The sequence below is a fragment of the Anomaloglossus baeobatrachus genome, chromosome 7, assembly GCF_048569485.1.
Source record: "Anomaloglossus baeobatrachus isolate aAnoBae1 chromosome 7, aAnoBae1.hap1, whole genome shotgun sequence".
NCBI lineage: Eukaryota > Metazoa > Chordata > Amphibia > Anura > Aromobatidae > Anomaloglossus > Anomaloglossus baeobatrachus.
This window is the reverse complement of record NC_134359.1, coordinates 193,373,309-193,388,585: the sequence shown is the minus strand read 5'-3', so window position 1 is coordinate 193,388,585 and position 15,277 is coordinate 193,373,309.

Here is a 15,277-nt window from a genome sequence, read left to right as displayed (position 1 = left end):
TCTTTTGACACCTTCCAATTAGATCAGGAACTAAGGCGGTTTTACAGGACACTGCGACTTAAGGCTCACTTTTCGAATAACGATACTGACACACTGCTATCTAGTGCCAACAACAACCTTGGCTTATTTACTCTACATAATCTCAATCTCCGACAGCCGAGCAAATTCAACCCCCCCAAAACATTATCATCCCATTGAGACATATATATCACTGGTCTCTAAGGACATTGACATGATGCTCAGGTCAATCGAGAAAGGAGATTATAGAGTGAAAAGCAACATCACGCCGGAGGAACACCAAGCTATACGTACATTGAAAAACAACCCCAATATTATCGTAAAACCGGCTGACAAGGGAGGAGCCATAGTAGTCCTAGACAAGTCATACTATGTTTCCGAAATCCTCACACAATTGGAGGATAGGACCACGTATTTACCCATTTCTAGGGATCCCACTAGAGAGATACAGGTCAAAATCAAGGACATAGTGGACTACCACTTACTGCACGGCACTATAGATAATAAACTAGCAGAGTTTCTGATTAAATCTGATCCGGTTACACCAGTGTTTTACACCCTACCCAAGATTCACAAGAACCTGCAGTCACCCCCTGGCCGTCCAATCGTCGCGTCCACCGATTCGGTATTGTCACCCTTGGCTATTACCATAGACAGGGTTCTTACACCATTAATCCCCACTATACCATCATACCTTAGAGACACATCGGACTTCCTCGGGCACTTGCGCCAATTATCTACCATCCCAACTGATAGTTTACTGGTTACACTTGATGTAAACAGTTTATACACTAGTATAGAACACACAGACGGGATTCAAGCGGTGGACTGGTTCCTTGATCTACATGGTTCTTTCACTACCACTCAACGTTCATTTTGTATGGACCTCATCCATCTAGTATTGGGTAACAACTTTTTCATTTTTGAAGACGCGTTTTTTCTGCAGCGTAGGGGCACTGCCATGGGGTCCAACATGGCACCCCCGTACGCCAATATTTATATGGCGCATTTTGAGGCCCTTTACATACATGAGAATCCCTTATGGAAGCAACACTCTGTGTTATGGAAGAGGTTCATAGACGACATCTTCATGATTTGGCATGGTGATTCCTCTTCCTTGAACACCTTTTTCCAGCAAATTAACACATACAGGACGAGCTTGACTTTTACCATACATCACGACCCATGCTCCATCAGCTTCCTTGACACTCTTATACAACTTTCACCTGGAGGCCGGATTGATACCGACCTTTTTGTAAAATCTACAGACAGGAACAGTCTCCTTCATTTTTCGAGCTGTCATCCAGCTCATACCAATAAAGCTCTTCCCATCTCACAACACAAAAGAGTGGAAAGAATTGTGTCCGACCCTGACAAGCGCGAGTTGAGACTCCAGGAAATGGGTTCTAAATTTATGTCCAGAGGCTATCCAGCCCACATAGCTAACAACTGCGTGTTACGGCCTGATACGGTACGAGCCGAAACTTCCTGTCTGGCGTGTGTTCATACCTACCACCCATTTTCACCATTGATCAAAGGCATTATTGCGAAACATTGGCCACTATTACATACCTCATATCCCACAGTGTCCGAGTTCTCTCAGCCTCCTTTATTTTGCTACAAGAGATCCAAGAACCTAAGAGACAACTTAGTGAGGGCCGATATTGGGTCATCCACAAGAGTAGCACGTCAAACCTTTCTAGGAACCCCTAAGGTTGGCAATTATCCCTGTCTACATTGTTTACAGTGTAATAACCTGACTCGGGGAGACACGTTCACCCATCCTCATACGGGCAAAGTATTCCACATTCGTGATTACCTGACATGTGACTCCTCATTTGTGGTATATCTTATAAAGTGTCCCTGTGGTCTCGGATATGTTGGGGAAACCACCCAACATATCCGAGACCGGATCAACAAACACAAATCGACCATCCGTTGCCAACAGGTATTATTACCTGTTCCATATCACTTTGTGACACATGGACACACCGTGGCCCAACTTAAATACCAAATTATTGAACATGTACCTCCGATAAGAAGGGGTGGTAACAGGATTAGAATCCTTAAACAACGTGAGGCCTTTTGGATACACACTTTGAGAACCCTGGAACCTAATGGGTTAAACAGGGAATATGATGTAATCCATTAGCCTCTTTACTGTACTCATATTAGCTTCCTTTGTGCTCATGCATCTCACCTCCTATGGTTGAGTGAGAGATATATATAGATATATGTACATGTGTATGTATACATATATACATATTTGTAAGGATGTAACCATTTGATTGTACATGCCATGTTATAATTCACTAACCCTCTTTTTTCACCCTTAGGTTTCTCATGTCACCTGATCGCACCTGTTACCAGCACGTCACCTTCACTATATTGTTCACCCCAGCATAGGTTTGTATAGTGACACTGTCCCCCACTGCTCTAGCTCACGTACTGTAGCGCGTGCACGGGGTCCCATGCCCTGCGCGCGTTCACGAGGCGCGGCGTCATACTGGCGCCCCGCCCCGTGGGACTCGCGCCGGCTGTGTGCCCCAACACGCACGCGCTCAGGCTTCTCCATGCGCCGGCGCGATCGCTCTGCCTTCCGCGCATGCGCGGGGCGGGGCGCCGAGTATTCGGCATCCTGCTTCACCGCGCGTGCGTGGGGCATTGCGTCATCGCACCATCATTCACACCATGACTGCACGCTCTATGCGCCGACGCGAGCGCTCTGCCTTGTGCGCATGCGCGGGGCGGGGCGCCGAGTCCTCGGCGTCCTGCGTCACCGCGCATGCGCGGGGCATTGCGTCATCGCGCCAACGCTCACATTATGACCACAGGTGCGTTCCACGCCACTCAGCAAGTGGACGCCCCCATTCACAACATAAATAGCCCTTTCACCGGCATTAACGCGTCACCCGACACTCCACCTGTGGTTCCCTCACTACTAAGGTATGTACCTGCTTCCACAACTCCTAGCTCGCACAGATATGATGTCTAACTCCCTCTCCCCTCCTCTCATAGAGCCTTTGGCCAGCTCACGATTAATGCAACTTGCACAGCTTACTAGGGAGGTATGTTATGTTTGTCTCATTCACCTCACAATTTTTACCATCCCATGCTTCTTATAGTGTTCTCTTATCAGTTACAACAGGTTGCATCCTCACAAAAACGTGACCCCTGATACATTATCCTGAACCTGCTTCAGACTTACACTCCACGACATTCTCAATATGTATGTCATCTCTTGAGGTATGCTGTATCTCTATCCACCCTCCCCCCCTTTTTTTACAACATTTTGAGCACATAAACTAACCACCCCTCCTCTCCATCTTCTCTGTTATCAGCCAATTCATGACTCTTGTGCATTTATCCTGAATACTTACGGTAATTATATTTTTGCATACAATGTTTAATTCATTTGGGGCCTTTTTATGGTATCCATAATTGTAGGGATCCATTGAACCTGTTTATTAGTAGTGGTATCCTTCTACCCTATGTGGGCACTAACCAACATGTTCATTCTTATTGCTACAGTAACATAAACACGGACCCACAAAGGCTCCTCTTTGGTGAACAATACCACACTCCAGACCTTAGGTCCACCTATCTGTATACACAAGGTAGACTCGCATATGATACTCATATCACAGTAACTTTATACCATTTTTGTGTATTCATGTATTTCTCGGTTTGGTTCATTAGATGGACTTGGTCCTTTTCCCCTCCATATCCTATTTCTTTGCTTGGTGACTCGACACCTAGTAAACACTGCAACAGGTATGCCCTTGATTCCCCGACATCCCCCTCCCTTCTCCCCTCTTTTTTCCCCCCTGTACCTTATCCAGTGATATGTATTGACACTATGTACTTTTTACCCTCATAGCGTAATTTTGACATGAGAATTTCCGTGTCTGCCTGATATACCTGAGTGCTCCTCTGAAAACTCATTCAAAAAATTTACTCTAATTTAACATAGGTATGTCACTCACCTCTGCTCTTTATTACGTTATAACATACTTTGTATATTTCGTTAATGTGACCTCTGTTATCATGGGAACTCTCTATGTACATTCTTGTGGAGAGCTCTTTTTTTTCTTTCCTTTTTTGTCTTTTATCTTACTAATATAATATGTATGCCTTCCTTTCCTGTGAAATATCCATGTATATTGCATATGTATGACGATGTATATTCTCTTTTTTTCTTTGTATGTAAAAAATCAGTCCTTGAAGAAAACCTTCGGGTTGAAACGTTGGACGATGAGAATTATTATAAGAATATAGAATAATAAAAACAATTTTTTTGAGCACCATATTGGACTCTTCTCATATATTTCTCACAGTGTGCCGGAGTATATTTGCTATTGTATTGATTTTTTTCTCCAGAGCACCTATTGATACTAGTGGTCGAGCCAGATCTTTTTTGTACAAAATCGAACAAAACCGAACTTTGCTGACTTTTCGGATATGTGGTTGTGCTACAGAGACCAAGCCGAACTGGCTATGGCTAGTACTGAATTTGAGATTGGCAAGACTTTATCGAACAAGTTTGCTCATCTCTAGTCTCAAGAGATTAGAGATGGAAAGGTTCTCAAAAACTCCAAAACTCGATCAAATACCATGCAATGCATGATTGCCCATCATTAGATACATTATTCTCCTGCAGAAGTTCCCAGTCATTGGGGCAGTGCACTGAGCTATTTCAGTTACCAGTCACTGTACTCTGAATATGGATGTAATCAATCTCCAGCGCTTTGAATGGCAGCCTACTGTGCAGAGTACAATTCACTGTGGAGAATGATTTTGAGACACACAAATTCAGTTTTCACAAAGTTACTTTGGTGTTTGAGGATATTTTAATCAGATGTTTCTATCACTACTGGAGTACAATTAGAAGCATATCAGGAGATTTTATTCTTTTATTGACAAATACATCATATTTATGCAAAAATGCAATATTTACAGTGTTAATTTTCAAGACTTCTGTAATTCTCTTCTGCATGATGAATATCAGCTTCTGGGCAAAATTCTGACTAGAGATGAGCAAACCCAAGGATATTCGATTGTGCTAAATTTGCATAAACCTACCCCCAAAAATGGATTCAGTAGCCAAACTTGACCCCAAATCATGAACCCCACACAAACCTAATGTCGCGGGCGGGGAGGGCGCGCTGCGCTCACCACGCTCGGGTCCGGCTCTGGGCTACTGCTTGCTCACCGCTGCTCAGTGGCTCGAGTGGTGGGCCGGATCCGGGACTCGAGCGACGTTCCTCGCCCGTGAGTGAAAGGGGTGGTTTGAGTTGGGGATATGGTCCGTGATGCCACCCACGGTTTGTGGTGAGGTTGGACACCACCGCTGCTAGTGTCGGGGATCCCGGGAGTGATGGCGGGGAGCAGCTTGGATGTTGTTTTCCCCCTCTGTGGGTAGGGGTTGGTTGTCCCGGGGCCCGGTGATGGCGACTGGGAGGAGGGTTGCGGAACATGGCGAGGGGCAGGGTCGCGGGGCAGTGCAGTACTCACTCAGCCAGTAACGTACACGGAGTCTCTGGTAAAACAAACGGCTGGATGGACGGGTCCCACAGGCGGCTGCGGTGGTCACTCCCGGTAGGTTGGCGGTGACTGTCTCTCCCTGCACCTGTGTTGTGTTGTCGGCCCCGATGGCTTCCCACCGGTAACCTGCTCCCCAGCGGTGTGTTTGCCAGAGGAGCCCCCTTTTTTTGCCCGCAGGCTCTGGCCCTGGGAACTCTAGCTGTGGCGGTAGCTGTATTTCCCTTCACGGTTGAGCGGTTGCCTTCAGTCGGGTCTTTGCTGCTGGGAAACCGCGGAGGTTCCCGTCGCTGACGGATTTGACCAGTTTAACGGCGACTCCAAGCCTGGTCGGGGTCCATAGGCCCTGCCGAATGGTGCTGGCTTCTCTTCGCTCCCCGGTCCGGTACCAGCGGGCCACCGCCCGACCCTGGTCCTTACGGTTGTGCGTCAATCAGCCTTGCCTGCAGACGGTCACCAACCTTGCTCTCAGGTGCCCGGGCCACGTACCCGGACATGGTCAGTCTGCTCCACTGCTACTTCACTCCTCTCCCTTTTCCTTTCTGTACTTTTCACAGAACCCTTTTCCCGCCTCCAGGACTGTGAACTCCTCGATGGGTGGGGCCAACCGCCTGGCTCCGCCCCACCTGGTGTGGACATCAGCCCCTAGAGGGAGGCAACAAGGATTTGTATGTGCGGCTGATGTGCCTAACCGGGGTGTGGGGTGTGTTGTTGCAGTACCTGTGACGTCCTGGCTTGTCCAGGGTGCCACATTCCCCCTTGGTTAAACGCAGACCATCCGCGGGCTGCCCATCCATCACCGGTTTTATTTTTGTTAACTGTAAAAAAGTAGAAAAAACACATAAAATATCAACATACGCATTTCTTTATAAAACTTCCCTTAACGGGAGGCACCTTCTTAAACGTTACTAAACGTTAGTAAGTTTTATTAACGGTAACGGCTTCCGCTCTCCCCCCGCCCAAACAACCTGGCACTGATGCTGCCCCTAAGAAGTGGGCAGCACCCCTTGCCCCAGTCCATCACCAGGCTGCCCGAGCGGGTACGGTCCCTTTAAGGGGACCCACGTCCATGGGGAACCCCTGATCCCCGGAGGATGGCCACCGGTCCTGGTGGTGGCCGGGCCTCAGCCTACTCTGCTGCGGGCCCTTCTTCCAATCTGCCTCTCCGGAGGCGGTAACGGAATAAAACAAATATATTTACATGCCACAAGTTTGTGGTTGCCCTGCAAGTTCTCGGGCGTGTCCGTAAGCAGTTTCTTACGCAACGGTTACAGAAAGTCCCTACGGGGACTAGTTGCCGGCAATGGCCGGTTTAATCACGATTGCAAATCAGATAACATCTTCGGTTGATTACTTTTTCTTATCATTCGGTTACATATTCACACATTCAACAGTTAATGATACTGGTGGTCCCAACGGGGACAACTTGCGGCGGAGGACCGCTGCCATCACTTCAGGTCCACCCCACCGACCGGGGGAGGGGGCTGGGCTGGTGCTTGGGGCCCCTGGCCTTCTCTCAGCCTAGCGTCCAGGGCAAATCAGCCCCTCTCCCCGCAGTGCCGGGTATAGGTGACGAGGTCACCGGGGAGCAGGTTGCGGCCCGGGTGGTCCTCCGGCAGGTGGTCATTCACATCCCTTCAGGCCACAAAAACTTCGGCCTCCAGGCCCGGTTCAAAGATAAGGCCGTATCCTCTACGGACATCGAATCTCCTCACTAGTCCCTCATATCTCGGGCCCCGTACTCGGAAGGTGGCTCTGCGGAGGCTCTCTTTTTCTCTAATAGTGTGGGCTACCAGCTCTGCCTTCCTCTTCTCCCTCTCCGCAATCTCCTGGTCCAGCGGGGTCGGCTCCCTGTCCCAGTAAGGGGCTGCTGCAAGCCCCTGCGTGCGGGTCGGGCCCCGCGAGACTTCCTTTACGCTGCCTATTACTGGCATTCTGGGTGGAAGGTCCCGCGGTGTCATGGCCTGGGGTGCTGCCTCACAGCAACGACCCGGCGCAGCCTCAGCCGAGGCGTGGGGGACGGGTACAGGGGTCCTCTCCCGCTTGACCTCCACCTCCTCCTGCACGAGATGGGCGGCCGGAGTCGGTACGGGACCAGGCACGGTCACATGTGCCTCCGGTATATCTCCGCCGATGGGCTCGGCCTTCGGTATCTTCCATGGGAGCGGTTCAGGACGGTCACGGGCCTCAGCTGTAGGTCGGTCCGCTTGAGCGGATTGGCAGGGTACCGCTACCAGTTGCGGTGGTAGCGGGCCTAGTGGCGGGGCAGCAGCAGCCAACACAGGCAGCGGGGGAGGCAGCAGGATGAGCGGGGGCAGACCGGGCCCCTCAGCCGCGACGACCGACCCGATAGGGATAAAGGGGCGTGGGTCGCTTACCTGCTCTTCCAAAACTTCCTCCACCTCACGTCTCCGTATGGCCGCCACCACATCCGCCATGTCGGCCTCCCACTCCTCCAAGAGGAGCTGCACGTGGACCTGCAGACGGCTACTCAGCTGGACGGTCCGGACCTCCACCCACGCCGCGGTGCCGGGCGCGGGGGCTACGGTGTTGCTGGTCGGACAGTGCATCGTTGCAGCGGCCTCTTCCAGGAACGAAAGATGGCCGCAGAGTCCTGGCATCCCTGCTTTTATAGCCGCGGTCTACATGCGGCCGGACGCCATCCGTGCCCCCTTGGTTTCTTTCCGACACCTCCTCTTCAGGGGCGGAGCTTCGGCTTTCGTGCCTCCACTGCTCGGGAAGACGCTCGAGCGGGGAACTTTTCGCGCCCAAGATGGCGGCTTCTGAAAATTTTCGGCCGGACACCTCCGGTGGGACACAAGGCGCACTTCTACCAGGCGGTAGAACGGTAAGATCCTGTTTGTGACGCCAAGTTGTCGCGGGCGGGGAGGGCGCGCTGCGCTCACCACGCTCGGGTCTGGCTCTGGCCTGCTGCTTGCTCGCCGCTGTTCGGTGGCTCGAGCGGTGGGCCGGATCCGGGGACTCGAGCGGCGTTCCTCGCCCGTGAGTGAAAGGAGTGGTTTGAGTTGGGGATATGGTCCGTGATGCCACCCACGGTTTGTGGTGAGGTTGGACACCACCGCTGCTAGTGTCGGGGATCCCGGGAGCGATGGCCGGGAGAATCTTGGATGTTGTTTTCCCCCTCCGTGGGTAGGGGTTGGTTGTCCCGGGGCCCGGTGATGGCGACTGGGAGGAGGGTTGCGGGACTTGCAGGTGCAGGGTCGCGGGGCAGCGAAGTGCCAGACGGCACGGTGGCACTCACTCAGCCAGTAACGTACACGGAGTCTCTGGTAAAACAAACGGCTGGATGGACGGGTCCCACAGGCGGCTGCGGTGGTCACTCCTGGTAGGTTGGCGGTGACTGTCTCTCCTTGCACCTGTGTTGTGTTGTCGGCCCCGATGGCTTCCCACCGGTAACCTGCTCCCCAGCGGTGTGTTTGCCAGAGGAGCCCCCTTTTTTTGCCCGCAGGCTCTGGCCCTGGGAACTCTAGCTGTGGCGGTAGCTGTATTTCCCTTCACGGTTGAGCGGTTGCCTTTAGTCGGGTCTTTGCTGCTGGGAAACCCCGGAGGTTCCCGTCACTGACGGATTTGACCGGTTTAACGGCGACTCCAAGCCTGGTCGGGGTCCGTAGGCCCTGCCGAATGGTGCTGTCTTTTCTTCGCTCCCCGGTCCGGTACCAGCGGGCCACCGCCCGACCCCGGTCTTTACGGTTGTGTGTCAATCAGCCTCGCCTGCAGACGGTCACCACCGTCTGCTAACCTTGCTCTCAGGTGCCCGGGCCACGTACCCGGACACGGTCAGTCTGCTCCACTGCTACGTCTCTCTCCCTTTTCCTTTCTGTACCCTTCACAGAACCCTTTTCCTGCCTCCAGGACTGTGAACTCCTTGATGGGCGGGGCCAACCGCCTGGCTCCGCCCCACCTGGTGTGGACATCAGCCCCTGGAGGGAGGCAACAAGGATTTGTATGTGCGGCTGATGTGCCTAACCGGGGTGTGGGGTGTGTTGTTGCAGTACCTGTGACGTCCTGGCTTGTCCAGGGTGCCACACTAAGGAACCCAAACTTATGTTTTAAAAAATGATATTAGTAAGAGCTAGGGGGCTGCCAAAGAAATCAAGAAATAAATTAGGACAGTTATACATACCAACCATATACACCAAATTCCTGCACCAAATCTCGAGTTATGATGCAGTTTTTTGCCAAAAGATGCAGATTTGGTGCATAAATTTGGCGCAGATATTTCTGCACCAAATCTGCATCTCCTGGCAGAAAACCTCACCTAAACTGTTTTTGCCAGGAGATGCAGATTTGGTGCTGAAATTTATACACTAGATTCCTGCACCAAATATACCTTTTCTGAAAAAAAACCGCATCAAAACGTGATCAGGTTCTGATTGTTTTTTTCCAGGAAGTGTAGATTTGGTGCAAGTATTTTGTGTATAAGTTCCAGCACCAAACCTGCATCTCCTGGCCAAAAATCCTGCGGTTTTCTGCCAGGAGATGCAGGCCTCATTGAACTCAATGAGTGCACTTGATGTAAGGTCACTGAGTTCAATGAGTTCACCTGAGGGGAGTTAACCTGCAATCATGGGTGGGATACCGTGGAAACCTCCAACTGTGACCACAGGTAAAGGTAAAGGTCAGTATGTAGCAAAGCCAGGATTGTCGTGGGACATCATGATGTGAATTAAGTCAGACCTGCAGGGTGTTTTGGGGATTAATAAATTAAAGAAAGGGTTTTTTTGTTTGATTTTAAATAAAAGATTTTTCTGTGTGTAGTGTGTTTGTTACTTTTTACTTACAAAATTAATAATGGGGAGGTCTCATATACCACTACCCATTACTAATCCAGTATTTAGTGCCATCTGTGGTTTTTGACAAATGACATCTGTCATTAACCCTTTATATTACCCTGATTGCCACTGCACCAGGGCAATTAGGATGAGCCGGGTAAAGTGCCAGTATTTTTGCATCTAATGGATACAACAATTCTGGATTGCTGCAGGTTGATATCTTTAGGCTGGGGGACCCAATAAAAATGGGTCTCCCCAGCCTGAAAATACCAGCCCCCAGCTGTCGGATTTATCTTGGCTGAGTATCAAAATTGTGGGGAAACGCATGTAGTTTTTTTAGCGTATTAATTAAAAAAATTAAAAAAAATGCATGTGGTCCCTCATATATTGATGCACAGCCAAGATAAAGCGCATGGCAGAGTTCTACAGCCAGGAGCCGTCTGCATTATCTGAGTTGCGTATCATAATATAGGGGAATCTACACCATTTTTTAAATATATCTATTTTTACACCACTATAGGGACGCAGACAGCGTATGTGATTCCAACCAATCACAGATGCTGTCATAGAGGATGGGGGCGCTGTCTTTTATACTCCATTAGGAGACCCAGACAGCTTCTGTGATGGCAACAAATCAGAGATGCCGACAAGCCGGCAGTGTTACTGCAACCAATCACAGACACTGTCACAGATGATGGGTAGGAAAGCAGTGAATATACTGTATATGGGATATGGTGAGTGGACCCAGAAGCAGTGTGACAGTTTTTTGCATGTTTTCTTATTGGACGATTCCATTATAAATATCTGACTCTTGCTCACATCTGCTATAACCCTCTCTGAAGACGGAAAGCGAATCTTACATCATGGGGCATTGTTCTACCTCAGGCGCGAGGAACGTTAGGCATGCATGCGGCCCACGATCACACATAGCTTTGGTATTAGATCAGGTTTTTATCTTGCTATCCGTGGCAATATACATGCACTATATTCACCCAACATTGTCAGCTGCACCTGCATCTAACTATTTTCTGATAACACATACTGATTATAGATATTCACACTTTTGGTTGAATGCCTTTAATTGTTCATGTTCATGTCTATTTTTGGTGCTATAGAACATAAGCACCTTTTTCTTACTATTCCTTTGCTACTAAATGCACTTTATGCCTGAACAGAATTATTAATTGTATACATATTGCTTTGGTGCTATTAGATTTGCTGCTTTATGCATAGTCACTTTGTGACAGAATAGAAATATTAATTATATACATATTGCTTTGCTGCTATTATTATTGATGCTTGTTGCATTGGCACTTTATACATGAATAGAATTATTAATTAAATACATATTATTCTGCTGCCATTACAACTGTTGCCTTATGCATAGGCACTTTAAGGTATAGACACAGTTTATAAGGTATGAAACAATGGATTTATCTGTGTAAACATATTTTATGATAGTTATATAAAAATGTTACCATTAAAATTAAAGGTTCATTAAATATTACCTCACCCCATGTGTTATGTAGAAAAACTATGGTAAATAAGTGATGCTACATCTACAGTATTGTTTGTCAATTCATTTAATTTACAAACAAGGTAATTGAGTGTAATAAATAAATTTACTGATACATCTAACTGACATTGACCCTCTGCAGATGTTTCCTAATAACATGGAAATGTATTAAGATATTTCAGTTCAATGTATGTAGTACCAGGGGCTGGCTGGCACATTTTAGCCTGGGGGGCTATCATAAGGCAGTGGCCCTCAAGTTGCAGCGGCCCACCTCTGGCCTGTTTATCTCTGGCCGCTGCATTAAAGCAGCAGAGGTAACAGGCTTTATGAACAGACTGGTACATACGTATATATGGGAACAGGACAGCGCTTACTGCAAAATAACCAAGATGACTTCATAGATACGGGAACTGCAAGGAGCTTACTACAGAGATATGGGAGCAGAAATGAGCTTACTACAGAAATACAAGATCAGAACCGACCTTACTACAGAGATACGAGAACAGAACTGAGCTTACTACAGAGATACAAGATCAGAACCGAGCTTACTACAGAGATAATGGAGCAGAATCAAGCTTACCACAAAGATACGAGAACAGAATTGAGGTTACTACAGACATACAAGATCAGAACCGATCTTACTAAAGAGATAAGGGTGCAGAACCGATCTTACTACAGAGATAAGGGAGCAGACCCAGGCTTACTACAGAGATAAGGGAGCAGAGCCGAGCTTACTACAGAGATACGGGAACAGAACTGAGCTTACTACAGAGATAAAGGAGCAGAACAGAGCTTACTACAGAGATAAGGGAGCAGATCCAAGCTTACTACAGATATAAGGGAGCAGAACAGAGCTTACTTTAGAGATGCGGGAACAGAATCGAGCTTACTACAGAGATAAGGGAGCAGACCCGAGTTTTCTACAGAGATATAGCAGCAGAACTGAGCTTACTACAAAAATAAGGGTGCAGAACCAAGCTTACTACACAGATACAAGATCAGAACTGTGCTTACTACAGAGATATGACAGCAGAACTGAGCTTACTACAGAGATACTGCAGAAGAACTGAGCTTACTACAGAGATACGGGAGCAGAACTGAGCTTACTGTATCAATACAGGAACAAAATCATGTTTACTCAATTTACAACATAGAAACAGCAACAGAACCAAGCCTCCTACATCGCTACGGGAACAGAACAAGCTTACTGCATACACATAGTACCAGAAACTGCGCTTACTGCTTAAATATGGTACCATAACTGAGCTTACTATATAGATATAGGAGCAATACCATGCTTACTACATAGATACAGTACCATAACCCAGCTAACTACATGTACAACAGTTACAAAGCTTCTCCTATATTTTCAATGTTAAACTTGTACGGAATACGGATGGCACACAGACTATACACTGAAGCCATCTGTGTGCTGTACATGTTTTTCATGGCCCCATAGACTTCTATTGGCCCTTGTCATCTTTGCTGCCAGAGAAAAACAGATGCCTCCATGTGGACCACATGGAAACGCGGTCTGTGTAAACACACGGACAAGCAAGCAGCACCATAGGTTATAATGGGTACGTGCTGTAACTGTGAAAAAAAACAGATACAACACATACCAGATACACAGACATGTGAAGGAGGCCTTAAGTAAACATACAGTACAGAGATGTGTACACTTATACAGACATGTACCCCCACACGGCATAGACATGTACCCCCCACATGGTATAGACATGCACACACAGCGTACATACATGTACCCCTACGTGGCATAGATGTGCACACACAGCGTACAGTCATATACACATACATATACACACACCTATACATAGCATACAGACACGTACACACAGCGTACAGCCATATACACGTACACACAGCATACAGCCATATACACATACACATACACACAGTGTACAGCCATATACACATACATTACATATGCACAGACACCTACACAGCGTACAGCCATATATACAGATATATACACACAGTTTACAGCCATATACGCAGACACCTAAACACAGCATACAGCCATATACACATGCACAAAAACATACACACAGCCATATACACAGAAACGTACACAGTGTACAGCCATATATGCATACATATACACAGACACGTACACACAGCGTACAGCCCTATACACATACAGACATGTACACAGTGTACAGCCATATATACATACATATACACAGACACATAAACAGTGTACAGCCATATACACAGACACCTACATACAGCGCACAGCCATATACACATGCACAGACATGTACACACAGCCATATACACAGAAACGTACACATCCTACAGCCATATATGCATACATATACACAGACACGTACACACAGTGTACAGCAAAATACACATACATATACACAGACACGTGCACACAGCATACAGCAATATACACAGACACGTGCACACAGAATTCAGACATATACACAATCACAGCCATATACTAAGAAACGTACACAGCATGCAGCCATATATGCATATATATATATACAGACATGTACACACAGTGTACAGCAAAATACACATACATATACACAGACACGTGCACACAGCATACAGCCATATACACAGACACGTGCACACAGAATTCAGCCACATGCACATTCACAGCCATATACAAAGAAACGTACACAGCATGCAGCCATAAATGCATACATATATACAGACATGTACACATAGTGTACAGCAAAATACACATACATATACACAGACACATGCACACAGCATACAGCCATATACACAGACACGTGCACACAGAATACAGCCATATACACAGACACGTGCACACAGAATACAGCCATATACATAGACACATACACACAGCATACAGCCATATACGCATACATATACAAAGTCACGTACACACAGCATACAGCCATATACACACACGCACACAGACACGTACACACAGCATACAGCCATATACACATACATATATACAGACACGTAGACACAGCAGCCAGCCAAATACACATGCATATACACAGACACGTACACACACAGCATAGACATGCACACAGCGTACAGGCATGTACACATACATATATAGACACGTACACAGATATAGTCACAAAGAAGCATATACATATTTGAAAACATTCACAAACATTTAAACCGCCACATAGATAGATTGACAAACACAATCCTATACATACAGACACACACACATATTGGGGGGGCTGCTTTTACTTTTGATGATTGTGGACACTTCTTCTCTTGTCTGTCGTGCGGCATACAGACTTGTTTGATGATAAATTCCAGTGTGATAAAGGAACTGTGCTGATGTCACGCCCATGTGATCAGAAGAGGCGGGGCCTCAGCCAACGTAGCTGATACCAGAAAGAAACTCCATTTTGTCCTGGAGTTGTTTATAATAGAAGCG